General features: G+C 37.0%; 1 long non-coding RNA gene across 1 annotated transcript; it reads right to left on the bottom strand.

Moving 5' to 3' along the window:
- Positions 1-15278: 15278 nt before the first annotated feature.
- Positions 15279-15999, bottom strand: LOC113335489. The gene is made up of 3 exons (XR_003353383.1): positions 15844-15999; positions 15616-15748; positions 15279-15516 (listed from the first exon to the last, which is right to left on the bottom strand). It is a non-coding gene; the product is annotated as an uncharacterized LOC113335489 (long non-coding RNA).
- Positions 16000-16531: the final 532 nt, after the last annotated feature.

The following is a 16531-nucleotide window of genomic DNA, read 5'->3' as shown; positions in this document are numbered from 1 at the left end:
ACAGTTGAAAAAATGGCGGGTTTAAAGAAAAAAATCGATTTTTCAACCTTCTAGCAGCTTTACCTGTGTATTGGGGATGCTTGCATGTTGTGCAAGTTTACTTTCTTGTGTAGCTTCTTCGAAAAAATCTCCATACTCGTCAAAATAATCATTCAAGGGTGTTGGCTTAACAAAGAGTTGCAATTGAGAGTTGTTGTCGTTAGCTCCTTGTTGTAGTTGAGCTAAAGATTCAGCAGCTGCAATTCTCTCCTCACAATCATCTTCCATTTTCACAAAAAAATTTCCACTCAAAAATATTTTCCCCTCCTTCTACTCTCACCTCACTCACCCAAATTCAAATAAAACACACACTAATCATTTATCAAAAATCTTATGAATTTACTAATTATTATTAATCACTAATCCTGATTAGTGAGGGGTAGATTAGGTAATACGTAAAATACTTACATAAGGAGTGACCCCGAATTGATATCTGGATCCAATTTTTATCATTTTCTTATATCCCCCAATTGTTTTTTTTATCCCCCAATCTTGCATTCTTTATTACCTCCGAAAGATCAGCATTATAGCTAGATATTTTAGAGGAAGCAATTATTGGATGCACCGGTTGATCATGGGGGAGTTGATTTGGTTGCTCTCTGAAAGCCAGAGGCCCGAAGGATCACAAAGACTGTGAAATTATACTCTTCATCATCCATGTTGGATAAGAATTATTCTGAATATTTGGAATGTGCACAAAAATTTAACTCAGCATGTAGGATCAGAATCTCGCAACAGTAATGCCTCAGCGAAATTATTAACAACACAACACAGCAGTGTCGCAAAACAACTTGAGAAACGAAATAATAAACGACGTCAGCTAAATCATGAGAAAAATGTGATGGTCCTGCGAAAATTAGAGAGTTTGCGAGATTAACATTTGTAAGGTTGCGAGAATGTCGCAAGCCATATCCGAAAATAAAGGACAGATTAACTGTCATCCACTATGTAACTCCCTATAAATAACCGTTCAGTTGTAAAGGAAAGGAGAGAGATCTTTTCTGAGGGAGAAGCAAGTAAATAGGAGAGAGAAAATCTAGAGCAGTGGTTTTTTTTGATTCCTTTATCTTTTCTTGTAAGATTGTTCAAAGATTCATCAATAAAATTAAGATTGTTAATCTAAAATGAGTTGAATGTTCATGAAATCTTATGAGGGGTGTAGTGTAGGATTTCCTGCAACTACATAATGGCGCTAGAAACAGGGAGATATTGAAAATTATTCTAGAAAAAATTGAAGATTAATATTGAGATTTGGAGTAATTGGTTATGAATTTTACATAATCTCGTGCAATTTGTTAACATTGAAGAAATGGCTAGAATAAGAAATACATCAGAACAACCAACTACTGTTGTAAGAAGCAAGAGAATTGCTGGAAGGGAAAGAAGTGAAATAGGAGAATCTACTAGAATGAGAAATAATGGAGAAAATCAAATTCAACCACCAGTTCAACAAACACCAGTACAAGGAAGGAATACAGATTATGATAGGGTGAGTATACACACTTGGCAATCAAATTCAGCAGAATAAGTAGAAGAAGAGCAGCAAACCAGAAACCATAGACAGGTAGAGAGAAATCAAGAAGAAGATGAAGGAATAATTCATGGAGATGAGGAAATTGGAGCGTTAGAAATGTTGAGACGAAAAATACATGAAGAAAGAAGAGCAGAGGCAGAAGAACGTGCAAATCTAACAAGGCAAAATCACGAATTGAGGATGGAAAATATGAGACTACATAGTAGAAGATCGAGAAGTGCTACAAAATCATATTCAAGATCACCCACAATTAATGCTGGAAATAATATTCAAGAAGAAATATCAAATCCTAATGAAGAACATCGCGAAAATGAAACTTTTGATGATAGGCAGAACGATAGAAATCAAGAGAGTGGAAAACATCAGGGACGAAATAATCAAGATGGCGAAGGGAATCGAGAGGAAGGAAGGAGAACTTTACATGAGAGAGAAGCTCAAAGAAATCAACAAACGATTGAAGAAGAAATTGAAAGACATTATGCTGAACAAGCGCGTTTAATTTGCGAACGTGAAAGATTGAGAGCGGAAATTGAAGAACAAGAGCTTCACGAGACAATTCGCCAGAACAATCACGACAATCGAGAAAGAAGGCGTACACAAAACCGGAATAACGGTAATATCAATAAAGAGTATGATAGAGTACGGAGGATGGCTGAAAGACAGCGAATGAAATCGATAAGAAATGAACAAAATCATGGAGGGGAAAATGAGAGACATCATCATATGCGAATTCAAGATAGAGATGAGGAAGAGAATCGTAGAAGAATACGAGATGAAGATGATGAAGAAGAAATGCAAAATTTCGCGAGAGAAGAAAGATATGAACGCAGAAGAAAGGAGGCGAAATTAAAAAGACCAATGGATCAAAATTCAGGTGTAAATAAACAAATCTTAAAAGAATTAGAAGAAATGACAGGAATGCTAAATAATAGAGGAGAAGTAGGAAGAATACAATTAGATGAAGCTATAGAAGAAGCTGCGAAAACTCCTTTTACAAGGGAAGTACAACTAGGAGGAATACCTCCGAAATGCAATTTTCCCACATTAACCAGCATTTTTGATGGAACAACTTGTGCAATTCAGCACATTAAAGCCCACGTGAGGTGCATGTTGCAATGGGAAAATCATGATGCCGTATTATGCAAGTATTTTGCATCCAGCTTAACATGGGAGGCGTTAAAATGGTTCGAAGGTCTACCAAAGAATACAATAACATCCTTCAATCATTTACAGACTACATTCCTGGGGGCATACATAAGTAACAATTCTTCGCGACCTGGTATTGAAGACGTGTTTGGATTAAAACAAAGGATTGGCGAAAATTTGGAGCACCGAACTAAAAGGTGGAGGACTATGTGTAGCGAAATGGCTGGCCGTGTGGATGAGAGATATCTTATCTTATCATTTATCAATGCTATGTTTGCAACCAACCTATTGTATATCCAAATTTTCAGAGTCAAGAATACGATCACAATGACTGAATTGCGAGAACTTCAGGAAGAATATATTGCTCTAGAGGAAAGGTAAAATGAAATGGAATCATACCCAGTTGCGAACACCAGTTCAAAAACAACGAATGCAAGCTTATTACCCAAACTAATAAACACAGTGGCGAGCACTTCTCAAGTACAACAAGAGAAGGTGACGGGCGACAATCAACAGAAACTGGTGGCTATGGGAAGCCGAGATCAAGAGGAGTATGAAAGATAAAGAAATTTCTACAATCGTGGTGGAAATAACAAGATTCAAAGACTCGATCAGCCGCAAAAAACTTATGGAGGTCAAAGACAAAACTATAATAGAGGACTAGGAGGTCACAAGGTAGTATGGGAAGAAATCAAGATGCCACCTTTAAATGAAAGTGTGGAGAAAATATGGGAAGCTATAATTTTGATGGAGAATATACCAACACCATGGAACATGGGAACGGAACCACCTCGAAACCACAGAAGTCATGAGTTTTGTTCTTATCATCACTTTCATGGACATACTACAAATGATTGCAGAAATGTAAAAAGAATTATTCTGAGAATGATTAAGGAAAACTAAACCACTTTTTGGTAGGGCACCCACAATCTCAACCATTGCAACCACCACCAGAGCATCACAAAGTAAACATTCTTCATAGAAGTTGGTGCAAAAGCAAAGAATCTATTCTGTCACTCTATCGTACATTCATACAAGACAATTGAAGATTTTCATGACAATGTTTTGAGTAGAGTGTTCGCAAGAGATAATGATGGAAGAGAAATTATGAATATTGCGAAAATCTCGCCACTAGAGGAATGGCAAAAACAGATTATTTCTTTTACCGCAGAAGAAATCCCCGAAGGTGAAGAGGTACATGATAATCCATTGGTAGTAAAATTAGAAATTAATCCAAAACCGAAAGAAGATGAGGATGATGAAGCTGAAAATTCATGGGAAATTAATAGGATTCTAATCGATACTGGAAGCTCTGTGAACATATTATTTTATCATACTTATAAAACTATGGGAGGAAGAGATGATGATCTTATACCATCAACATATAAGATATATGGTGTTAATGGTACTGCCAACAAGCCTAAAGGGGAGGTTACTATGCGAATTCCATTGAAGGGAATATCTTCTGAAATCTTGTTCTGTGTCGTTGACATAGAATCACCCTACAATTCATTAATTGTTCGACCTTGGATACATGGGATTCTAGGTGTAGCTTCAAATTTCCATCAGTGCATCAAATTTCCTCACCCCAGCGGTGTAGGAATCATAAAGGGAGATTGGGTTGAAGGAAAAAGGTGTTACGAAATTGAGGTAGAATCCTGCGAAGGAAGAGCAAACAAGAAGGAAAGTTGGCGACACAAAATCAAAGAGACACAAAGAAGTGAGAGGTTGATGGTGGATGCAATCGAACGAAAGGAAGAAGAGATGTTGCGAAACTAATACTAGCTCAGAATAAAAAATGATGAAGATACCACTACCAAGGAAGCTGTAACAGAAAATAACAAAGAAGCAGAGAATGGCAAAGGTAACAAAAATAAGAAATATATGAATGGTTGATTTGTTGCGACACTCTCGCAATAAATGAAATTCTCAAAAATACATTTTATTGAATGACAAAATTGAGATTGCGAAATGCAAATACGATATGATGATGTGCGAGAATCTCGCAGTGATAATGAATTCTACAAAAGACAATCACTGAACAATGACAAAAGAGAAAGGGGCGAACCTTTATGGCGTACACCCTAGTTCGCGAATACAATTTCGCAAGAGGCAAATGTAAGACCTAAACTACGTCATATAAGGGGGTACCTGTTGCATGGATCAGGGAAAGTCTACACCGCCACCGGAACCTGAGTCATGGAGATTTGGGGTCAATAAAGCCAATCGGGGAGAGGCACCTTGGATTCTCAGCTTAACCATATGACTTAGGTTGGGCGACTAAGGTAATAAGGACTCTCCCAAGGAGTGCAGAATCTGACCAAGGCGCCGAGGTACACGGTTGAGTCAAGAGTGCCAGGGGCGTGTGGAGCGTACCTTGCCATTCTTGACAAGTCTTGGCTTATACTACACTTGGCCCGAAGAAAACCCCACTTAGGGTGCAGTCTCGTAACCATAAACCCTATAGGTAAAAGGGATAAGAGGCTGTGAAAACAACTGGTTGTTGTTAAGACCGGATGGGAGGAGCCAACCTTGTATGGTAGAGGTACGCCTCCTTGAAGGGGAAACCAGGGGGAAGATAAGGGAGACACCCTCTATTAGGGAGATGATAAGTGTCTTAAGACGCAAATGTCATGAGGCTTTTTACTCGCAAGGGTATTAAGGCTTGTCATATTTGTGCGACAATCCTGAAGAGGCAATAATACAAAAGAAAAAGATAAGACGAGATCAATGGGTTTTCGCATGAAAGTGCGAAGACGTCCTGCGATTTCGTCGCAAGACGGCAATGTCATGGGGCTTTATTTTCGCAAGAATATTTAGGCCTGTCATACTGTGGAAACATTCCTGAAGAGGCCATAATACAAAAGAAAAAGTTAAGGCAAGATCAATGGGTTTTTGCATGAAAATACAAAGACGTCCTGCGATTTTTTCGCAATGACAAGAGGTGACATAATAAGACCTTTAACTAGGAAGGCAAAATAAGACCACACAGGAATGATATTTTGAAAAGAATCCAAATTCACTTCGCATATGATTGCGAAGTTATACACAAACAATTGAGAAGTTGAGGCACAAAATAAGAAAAATATGCAAAATCTCTCATTTGGATACAAATAATAGAGGCAAGTATGGGAATGAATGAAATTAGAAAATATTATTTTTCTCCATAAGATAGATTTACGCAAAAATTCAAAAATTAATGATTATGTTGATTAACCGTATTGCAAGGAAGAATTGTTTTAATGAATGCAGTCAAAATGAAAGAAACTCATATATATTAAAGAATATGAGGAACCAAAAGAATTCGCAAATATACAGAAAGAAGGAATAAATGTATGAGTATTACAAAAGATCAAAGAAGAAACAAAGACTACTTCTTAGTTGATCCTTCATCATCTTCATCAGACTTGTTCCCTTCTTCGTCTGCGTCAGAACTTTTATCTCCATCAGAACCTTCATCACCATCAGATTCTTCATCATCATATTCGCTATCAGAGATGGTCAGACTAGGAATGTTCTTTGGGATCTCCTCCAAGAGACAAGAATAATCAGAGTGAGGAATACTATGGTCATCACAAACCATTTGAATAGTTTGATTGCAAAAATGCAGAGCATCGTTCTTAAAGTTCGCAACAGTGATCTTGATTTGGTTCTTTAATCTAGAATACTTATCGTTGCGAGAAGAAAGATTCTTTGCGAGTTCTTCTTTTTCAACTTCAAGTTCCTCAATTCTTTCACGATATATACTTTCAGAATCTGCGAAGAAAAGACAATCAATTAATAACTTGATGAAAATTGATAAGAAACAAAAGATTACTGAAGAAGAACAGTTAATAACCTTCTCTTTCAGAAATCATATCTCTAATCAAGGCTATATGCTCAACTTGGAGACTAACATTTACACCTAAATCTTTTCTGGCATCGTCTAAGATTTTCGCAGCCCAAGCGAATTCATCCTCATTATTTATAAGGAGACGAGAACGAATTTGGTTTTCTCTTTCACAGAGCTCGGTAGTCTTGCGGTTAGCTTCATCTCGTTCAAGTTGAACTTCAAGAAGGGTCTCTTGGAATTTCGCCAAAGCCTTAGCACCTTGATCAGAGATGCGATCCTTATCATCTATGAGACCGCTAATTTTGGTCCTTAGCTCATTGATTTTATCTTTAGAATTAAGAAAGAAACGCTTAAATCGGTTGGATAAGCCTAAACTAGATCTATGGTCAATCTCTAAGAGGCGAAATTTGGATATCAGTTCATTCAGAGAAAAAGATGAAATTTTATCATTTGAGAAACTATTTAAAGATTTATTAAGACGCTCAAGAAGGGTATCATTATCCAAGGCATTAGGAAATGAACGAAGAATGGTAGCTTCATCAGAAAGACCATAAATGTCTGCAAAAAGGATCTATCAAATAAGATAAAATAACAGGATGAATGAATGAAGGGAAAGGAGAAAAGTAACATACCATAGAGTTGATTATTATCTTGCTGAAGACTAGAGATTTTATTCTTGTGCGAAGAAGAATCAATTTCTAGTTGTTTGTTCTTCTCGCGAAGACATTTGACTTCAGCTTCCAGTTCCTCATTCTTTGTACGAAATTGAAGATTCTTCTTTTCAAGAATTTCGCGTCTCCTCTCCAGATCTGAGGCAACAGCGAAAGAAGCTTTTCCAGCCTGCGAGAAAATGTAAAAAGTATTAAAATAGAAAGAGATTTTGAATTACAATAATGAAGAAGTAAGAAGACGAAAGCATACTAGACTATTAAGAGAATGCAGGAAGTTGGGAGTCACCGATCTAGAAAATCCGCGAAGAGAATTATCACCATCCAATAAAGGAACATCGCAAATCGTAGCGAGATATTTGCAGGTATTAGAGAATTGACTATCTCCCATTCCTTGCCAAGAATCAGAAAAGAGGCCAGAAAACTTAGCCATAGAAGTTCATATGGAGAATCTTCATTTGCATCAAGGTCATCATTATCCTCATCATCCTCATCACTTTCGGAGTTTTCGTGAGAAGTAATATTTGAAGGAGAGGAAGAACGAATTTTTCTCTTCTTTGAAGGAGGAGCAGTTGGTTTTTCCCTTCGAAGAGCACCTTTTCCTTTCTCACCAGTCTTCGCAACATTGGCAGGCTCTTCTATTTCAGTAAAAATCTTCACACACAGATAGAAATAAGAAATAGAGGAAACATTATACTGTTTAAAATCATAAGAGAATATTTCTTACCTCATTTGTGTACGAGCGAAGAACTAACAAGGTACTAGCCTTCCCAGTCCTGTGATAGCTATCTTTTAGTTTCTGGATCTGTAGAATATTGCAAGAATCAGTGAACAAAAGAATAAAGACAAATAAAGAAATATAAAGTGGGTGAAACTGGAAGAGACATACCTCTTTCTCCTTCTCGGGCCAAGAGAATACCCAAGGTTGATAAGAAGCAAGATTCTCAGGAAGAACATTTGACCCAGCAATGTAAGGTCCTTTCAGCATCAATGGAAAAACACACCATTTATCATCTTTGGATTGGCGAGGAGTTGTGTTCTTACCAGAGTGCCAATTAATATCTTGCATGAGTATTTTATCTACATCAATATTATCTTTCCTTTCAAACGAATACCCTAGCGAGTATTCTCTTTCTTCATAGAGATCAATTCATAATTCTCAAAGAAACTCGCTATTCTATATTTTTCAGCGATTATCTCCAAGTCTGCGAATTTAGGATCCCTAAGTTCTTTGGAATAAAGAGATCCTTTACCATCACATCCTTTACCAGCACCACGGTTAGCGAACTCCAGCATCATACGGATGCAATCCCCACTCAATTGGAAGATAGCTCGCGAAAATCCCGAGTGAGCGAGAATTTCATAGAACAGAGGAATATCTGGGTCATAAAGCGGAATAGGGAGACCTACGATAATTTGACCTAGCGAAACTATGATTGATTGATCATCACAATGTTGATCAGAGAAAAGTTTGATAGAAATAATTGATTTGGTAGAAAGTGTGAAACCTTTCTCGGCAAGATCTTTTTAGGTTTCCTTAATAGTTTTCTCATGCTTTTGACCGCTTGGAGGCATATCTAAATATAAACTATGGGAATGAAAGAGAAGTAAGAAGATTGAAGAAGGAAGAATTACAGTAGAAGAACTTACGAAAGAACAATGGAGTTGCAGAGATGAGATAATAAAAAGAGAAGAGAAAGTAAAAAGAAAATGGAAATAAGAGTAAGAAGAATATATAAAAAAGATTTTTTTACTCGAAGAAATAAACACCATTAATGCGAAAAGACGTGAGCGGTTGAAAGCAGCAGTTACAGAAGACGTGTCAAGAAATAGATGGAAGAAAGGATACGTGTGATAAATACAGAATATGAAGAGATGGACAGCTGCGACATTTCTCACATCATTCTCTACTTCGCAGAGAAGATATGAGAAGAGGCAAGATGTAGGATCAGAATCTCGCAACAGTAATGCCTCAGCGAAATTATTAACAACACAACACAGCAGTGTCGCAAAACAACTTCAGAAACGAAATAATAAACGACGTCAGCTAAATCATGAGAAAAATGTGATGGTCCTGCGAAAATTAGAGAGTTTGCGAGAATAACTTTTGTAAGGTTGCGAGAATGTCGTAAGCCATATCCGAAAATAAAGGACAGATTAGCTGTCATCCACTATGTAATTCCCTATAAATAGCCGTTCAGTTGTAAAGGAAAGGAGAGAGATCTTTTCTGAGGGAGAAGCAAGTAAATAGGAGAGAGAAAATCTAGAGCAGTGGTTATTCTTGATTCCTTTATCTTTTCTTGTAAGATTGTTCAAAGATTCATCAATAAAATTAAGATTGTTAATCTAAAATGAGTTGAATGTTCATGAAATCTTATGAGGGGTGTAGTGTAGGATTTCCTGCAACTACACAGCATGAGAGAAAAAATCAAAAATTTAGTTTACTTCATTTTAAGATAAAATAAGAATATGTTAAAATGTACACAAGTCCATCAAATCTAATTTTGTGCAAATACCTATAGAAGTTATTAATTTAAAAATTAAAAGGGACATTTTTTTTTGAAGCAATTAAAAGGGACATATTATCACGCGCAGTTCTTTTTGAGAATGTAGGGGATTAATTAAAAGGGGCATCATTAAAGATGATTTTATGGTGTTGATGAGATATATATGGCTCAATCGACTGGAGGTTAAACTGCTCTTTTATAACTCTAATCCCCAAAAGGAAGACTTTTGTACGCCTAAATGCTTTAGACCATTAAGTCTTATAGGTAGTGTTTATAAGATTCTTTCCAAAGTTCTCGCGGAGAGGTTAAAGAAGGTAATGCCGAAGCTTATATCTAATTTCCAGGGCGCGGTAAGCAAATTCTAGATGGAGTTCTGATTGCTAACAAGTGTGTGGATAGCAGATTAAAAAGTGAAAATCCTGGGATTCTTTGTAAGATTGACATGGAGAAAGCTTTTGATAATGTCAATTAGCAATTTCTGGTTACAATCTTGAATAAACATGATTTTGGGAGTAAGTGGATATCTTGGATAACCTGCTGTGTTACAAACTCTCATATGTCTGTATTGGTGAATGGAAATTCAACTAAAAATTTAAACCAACCAAAGGTTTACGTCAAGGGGACTCGCTGTCTCCCTACTTATTCCTTTTAATGGTGGAGATTCTTTCGAAGCTTATCAGCGATGTTGTTGCAAGAGGTCAACTATCAGGGTTTAAAGTGGCGGAAGATGGCACAGTGATATCCCACTTGCAGTTTGCCGACGATACTTTGATCTTTGTTGATGCTAATGTGGAGGAGGTAAGAAGACTGCTTATTATTTTATCAATTTCTGAAACCTTGACTGATATAAAATTGAATTTAGAGAAAAGTACGATGATTAGTGTTGGAGCTGATGAGGTTATTGAAGATATTGCTCAAGAACTCGGATGTAAGACTGAAAAATTACCCATTTCTTACTTGGGAATGCCCATAGGAGCACATTGGAGGAGCATTTCCGTCTGGGAGCAGGTGTTGGTGAGAATGGAACAAAGACCGGCTAATTGGAAGAGGAAAACTCTAAACAAAGCAGGTAAATTAGTTCTTATTCGCAGCTGTCTAGCTAGTTTACCTATTTACTACTCGTCATTATTTCACTTGCCTGTGAGTGTTGAGAAAAAGATGATAAGGATCATGAGGATTTCTTGTGGGGTGCTGAGGATGGTAGAAGGAAGATGGTATGGGTAGGTTGGACTAAAATCTGCTACCCAAAAGTTAACGGAGGGTTGGGTGTTAGAAATCTACGAAAAACTAATAAAGCATTGTTAGCAAAATGGGTGTGGAGATATTCAAGATACAAAAATGCTTTATGGAGGAGGATAGTACAACAGAAGTTTAAAATTAGACAAGACTTGTTAGTACCTGAAGTGGATAATCAACCTCAGTGCAGAAGTGTGTGGAAGAATGTTGTGAATGTGGAGAAAGATATCCAAAATTTCTCAACTTTCACACTAAAAGATGGTAGTGGTATCAGATTTTGGTGTGATAATTGGTTGGATAGGGGCTGTTTACGTGATCTCTTTCCAGTGGTATACAAAGCAGTTAAGGACAAGAATATCTCAATTGCCGACATGATAGACGGCAATGAATGGAGGTGGAATTTTAAGAAAAATATAGATGCTAACGTGAGGCTGCAATGGGATTTGCTAAGAAGGGACTTAGGATCAGTTCCGGAACTGTTGGAGGGTGAGGATTGCTTAAATATCTTAAATGATTTCAGCACTAAAAAGTGCTATGACGCTTTAGTAGGCGAGCTAGAGGAGTGTCAGTTTCAGCCGTACATCTGGAAGAAAAATATTCGGCATAAAGTTAGTTTCATGCTGTGGGCAAGGTTCCAAAATGCATTACCAACTAGAGTTATGATGTGCCATCGAGGTATGGAAATTGATAGTGACTTATGCCTGTTCTGTAATGCCGAAAGGGAGACAGTGGAACACATGCTCATGCACTGTACATTTTCATTTGAAATTTGGGATTATTTTATCAAAGCATTCAAAATTTCTTGGCCACTGCCAAGAACTTTACTTAATCTTTTTGATGCGTGGTCTTTCAACGTGCTGAGAGGGAGAGACAGGGAAGTACGGAAAATCTTACCTTACGCAGTTTGTTGGAAGATTCGGAAGGAGAGAAATAATCAAGTCTTTAATGGAAGACACAAAAGTACGACTGAAGTTATCGACTTGGTGGAGCAGAAATTGATTTTGTGGTTGTGTGATACTGACACTTTTAGATACGTTACTTCTAGTCTTGTATGGAGTAGCTGGGATACTCTCATGAGCGTGTAATTGCTCAACATATTGTGCTTGGGCTACTACTGGTGAAGAAGGATTCTGCATGGTGTTTACTGGAGCAATATAATTTTGGTTACAGTCACTTGGAACTGGATATACAGGCATATTAAGTTCTGAATTGGCGTCTGCAATTGATGTTCTTAAGCATTTAATTGCTCACCAGACTATGCACGGGCATCGACTGGAAAATTTTATGCCTAGCGTTTACTGGAGCATTGAAAATATGGTTACAGCTTCTTGGAATGGGATGAACAGGTGGTTTAAGATTGTTTTGGCGCCTGCAATTGATGCTGTTTACATACAATGGACTTCTAAAGCTTTACAGGAAGTGACAGGCATTTTCTTCTCTGCGCTTCGCTGAAGAACTTGTCTTCGATATACAAGCTTTTATTTAACTTATGCATAGGGCGTGATTGAAAGGTTTTCTTTTATTTTTCTGCCAACTCTTGGCTTCACAGTAGTCTTTTTCTTACGTGGAGAATTGGTCTGAACTGTTGTTTTCTTATGTATTTGGCTCTCTTCTTTTAATATTTCGTTTCCTTAAAAAAAATATTACCAAATCTTATAGGGTTATCAAATACCAATATATAATAAAACTCATCTGCTCATTGGGTTATCTTCGTAACCCCGGGAAACAAAGGATTTGGTATAAAGAGTTTAGCTTACAGTCTTAGAGGTTGCCAAATAAATGAGTGCCACGGCTCCGAACAAACCACATCACGGACAACTCAAACTGCAGGCTTTAAAATCAAACAAAAAGAAAACTTACAGGCTGAGTCATTCTAGGACTGACATACACCCCCCATCACTACCAACCAACCACACATTGGCAGAAACTGAATTCATATATTGCAGCTAGGTGACCAACACTACTTATGTGTGATTTCTTTTGTGAGGTACGTACTCCTACCATCATCAGCGCATTAGATATAAACTTACTCCAGTTTACATGGTCCCGGATTTGTGATCGCTAGCTTGATGGCGAACCATATCTACATCAATGCAATGCATGGACCATTCAAATTGTTCACCATCAACAATGCCATATATTGCCAACTCCGGGTTCATCGATTGAAATGGTTCACCATCAACTCTACCCTACAACGGAAGGGTTAAGTACAAAAACCCTCCTTTAATACTCCGTAGTATTTATATCGATGATTCGGATATTCATCTGTCGATTACAAATTTACAAGGGGGATATAATTTGGTGCACAGCATTAAATTGTACTTGTCACAACTCATAAGAAGATTCTTCTTGATTAAATTCAATGTTACAAAGAAGAGAGCAAGTAAAACAAAGAAGGGTGGTTAGAAGTGTTTTGTTGTTGTAATTAGCAAAAGCTTTCATCTTCTCCTTTTTCGTATTGTAGGAGATTCTTGCCAAAGTCACATGTTAGGTCTGAATTATTGTTCAATCTTCCGCTGTAGGCCATGGATGTTAACTGTTTTCTTCTCCTTAAGAAGACTGATTGTATATCATTGCTAAAATTGCGTCGCAAAGATTCGAGTATTACACCACCAAAAAAAAAAAGAGAGTAAATTATTTACTAGAGCCAGTTAGCTAGATGTTGCCCGGTAGGTACAACTTTATCAATAATAATAGGTAGAGCCAGCTTTGGAGCGGTCATAAATGTGAATACGGAAAATGGGTCATTTGTCCAAATATTTTTAAATCACGATTCAAATGGACGAGTAAAAAATAGTTTGGGTGAAATGGTCAAAAAAAATTAGTAAGGATGAAACTGGATTATCATAGCTTAAATTTAAAAAATAGCAAGGATGAAACTGGATACTGGTTAAATTAAAAATTAAATTAAAAATAAGAAAAAAATATTTGAAAATGGGCATGATGAAACTGGTTACATCCTGCCTATTTTTACATTTTTGTCCATTTAAACAGTATCAAAATCTAACTGTCCATTTCACTCAGAAATTATTGATTTTGGTCTTTCTAAACAATTTTGTGATGTGAATAAGGGTGGCCTTTTTTTGTTTTCTTTTCAGTGTGGCTGGTGGTTTTAATCCGTTCGTTTGAGCTTCAGGGATAATCAATGGCGCCATATAAGTTGGTTAACATTTATTTTTTAAAGTTCATGAATAAAAACTACACTGGTTTCTCTGGATAAGCATATACAGCCTTGGTGCCAGACATGAACATTTTGAGCTCTATCTTTGTATTATTTTTCTAGACCGTAAGCCCAGTGATGATAAACTGTCTCACTGTCCAAACACGAAGTGATAAGAAAGGAAATACGAATGTCAGTACGGGCAAGGAACAGGGAAACTTAGGCGCAGGCCCAAAAAAAATAATACTTTCAGTGTCAGACCCACAATTAATTTTAGGTACCGTGACATCCATAATTATATGAAATTATTAAAAGTGTAATCATGACAGATTATGCATCCGCATGACGGGTTATGCATCAGGGTTATAATTGGCAACACAACTTGGATATAACATATCTAAAAATCCGCGTCTTGAAATTTTACATCGTTAGAAATCTTTTTGAGAGAGCTACGCGATGAGTACAAACAACAATATCAAATTTTTGTTTTTCACGAAAAAAATCGGAGGTGATCATCATTTTAGGCAAAATTTCGAAAACTGACTACATAACCATTATGCAGCCACCAAAAAAAAACATAACACATTCTGCAGGCGCATAGCGAAGTATGCAACCATTTTCTCCGCTGCATAACAAATTATACATCTGCATAACAAAGTCATGCATTTATAACAAATTATGTAGCCATTGTATTAGAGCGTACATAAAAAATTGATGCATAATGCATTATGCATCTATTTTCTCGATGCATAAAAGATTGTGCAACAACTTTCTCGATGCATAATGCATTATGCAGCCATATTTTCGGATGCATAACAGGTTATGCATCCATTTTCGCGACTGCATAACATGTTATGCAGATATTATTGTAGGTACATGACAAGTTATGCAGTCTTTGTTTTTGTTGGTTTTAATAGTGACAAAAAAGTTGATGCATAACGTGTTATGCAACCGTTTTCTGGACTGCATAACAAGTTATGCAACAAATTTTGTAGATACATATATAATAGGTTATGCATCCATTTTCACGACTGCATAACATGTTACGCAGACAGTTTCTCGATTGCATGACATGTTATGCAGTCATAACATCATCATCATCATCTTTCATGTTTCAATATCTCCCATACAAACCAAAACAGCATAAACACCCAATTTCAGTTTATTATTATTGAACTTCCGGCAACAATCCGTACAAAACCAGCCAAAAAATATCTTTCCCTAACTCCTTTGTGTTCAATCACATGACCAACCACAGATTATACACTCCATTTTCCCTACCGACTTGTGAGATGCTCCACTCATCCTGCGCGGTCTCTGTGCAGCTTCCATTTTCTCCTTCGAATCCTTAACCTGCAAGGGACCTGAGGAAGATCCAACTGAAACCCCTCTTCCTTTTCGCAAATAGTGGTGCAAACAAAAGTAAGTAACTGGTCAAGACGACAGGATATAGATGGTACATCTAGTAAAGAGTACAAGAAACAAGTATTTACCACTTCCTGGGAGTTCCTGGGGGTTCCTTTTTGTTTTGTTGGGGGTTTTGATGTCATCCATACGGTAATATGTTTGCCAGTGGGGTTCTCTTATCTTTATTTACTTTCGTGCTGTGATTCATCACCAGTAGAGCTTTGTAGAAAGTGAATAACATGGATTTAATTTTGTTATCGAGTTACAAGCATATGGAAAAAGGTTAGGACTTAGTTAAACCACTTTTTACTTACTCGATGATAGTGATGGAAGTAGGACCGTCCGCACCAATCTTCCTTTTCTTGTTAACCTAAAACGTATCTTATGATTTTTATCCCCAGCTCTCTAGCCAATCCGATGCCAGGAAAAAAATGCAAATCAGAATTCTGGAAACACTTCGCCGTGAAACACTTCGCCCAACCGGCCCTATTGTCTTGATTACAGGATCAACGATTCAACTTCCAAACCCCACATCCATTTTCGATAATATAAGCACTTCAAATAATATTATTAGTGGGAAGATGAAGATCCAGAAACAACATCAACGGATCTAGAAGCAGAAATCAGTGAAGCAGAAATCAGTGAAGCAGATAATAATTTTTTTCCTCTTCTTCTCAATACAGCGGCAGCCATGGAAAAAAACTCCTGTTCTTTCCTCGCTCTCTAAGAAAAAAAAAATCTCAGGAAAACATGATTTTAGAAAATAATGGGTTTGAGTAGAATTTTTTCACCAAAAATGGGTGCGTGCCTGAAGTTTTTTGTCGGTGGATTTCACAGTGACCAAAATCTTAAAAATGGGTGTGGCTGTAGTTTTCACCAAGGAATATATTGACAGCAGAAACACAGGGGATGATGAATGCTATTCCTATACACAAAATTGGTCAAAAAGACCAAAACAGAAAATTCATGGGTGAAAAGATTCTTAACTTTAGATACTGTTTA

The sequence above is a fragment of the Papaver somniferum genome, chromosome 1 (genome assembly GCF_003573695.1).
Source record: "Papaver somniferum cultivar HN1 chromosome 1, ASM357369v1, whole genome shotgun sequence".
NCBI lineage: Eukaryota > Viridiplantae > Streptophyta > Magnoliopsida > Ranunculales > Papaveraceae > Papaver > Papaver somniferum.
Note: the sequence above shows the minus strand (reverse complement) of the source record. Positions and strands in the feature narration are given on the sequence as shown.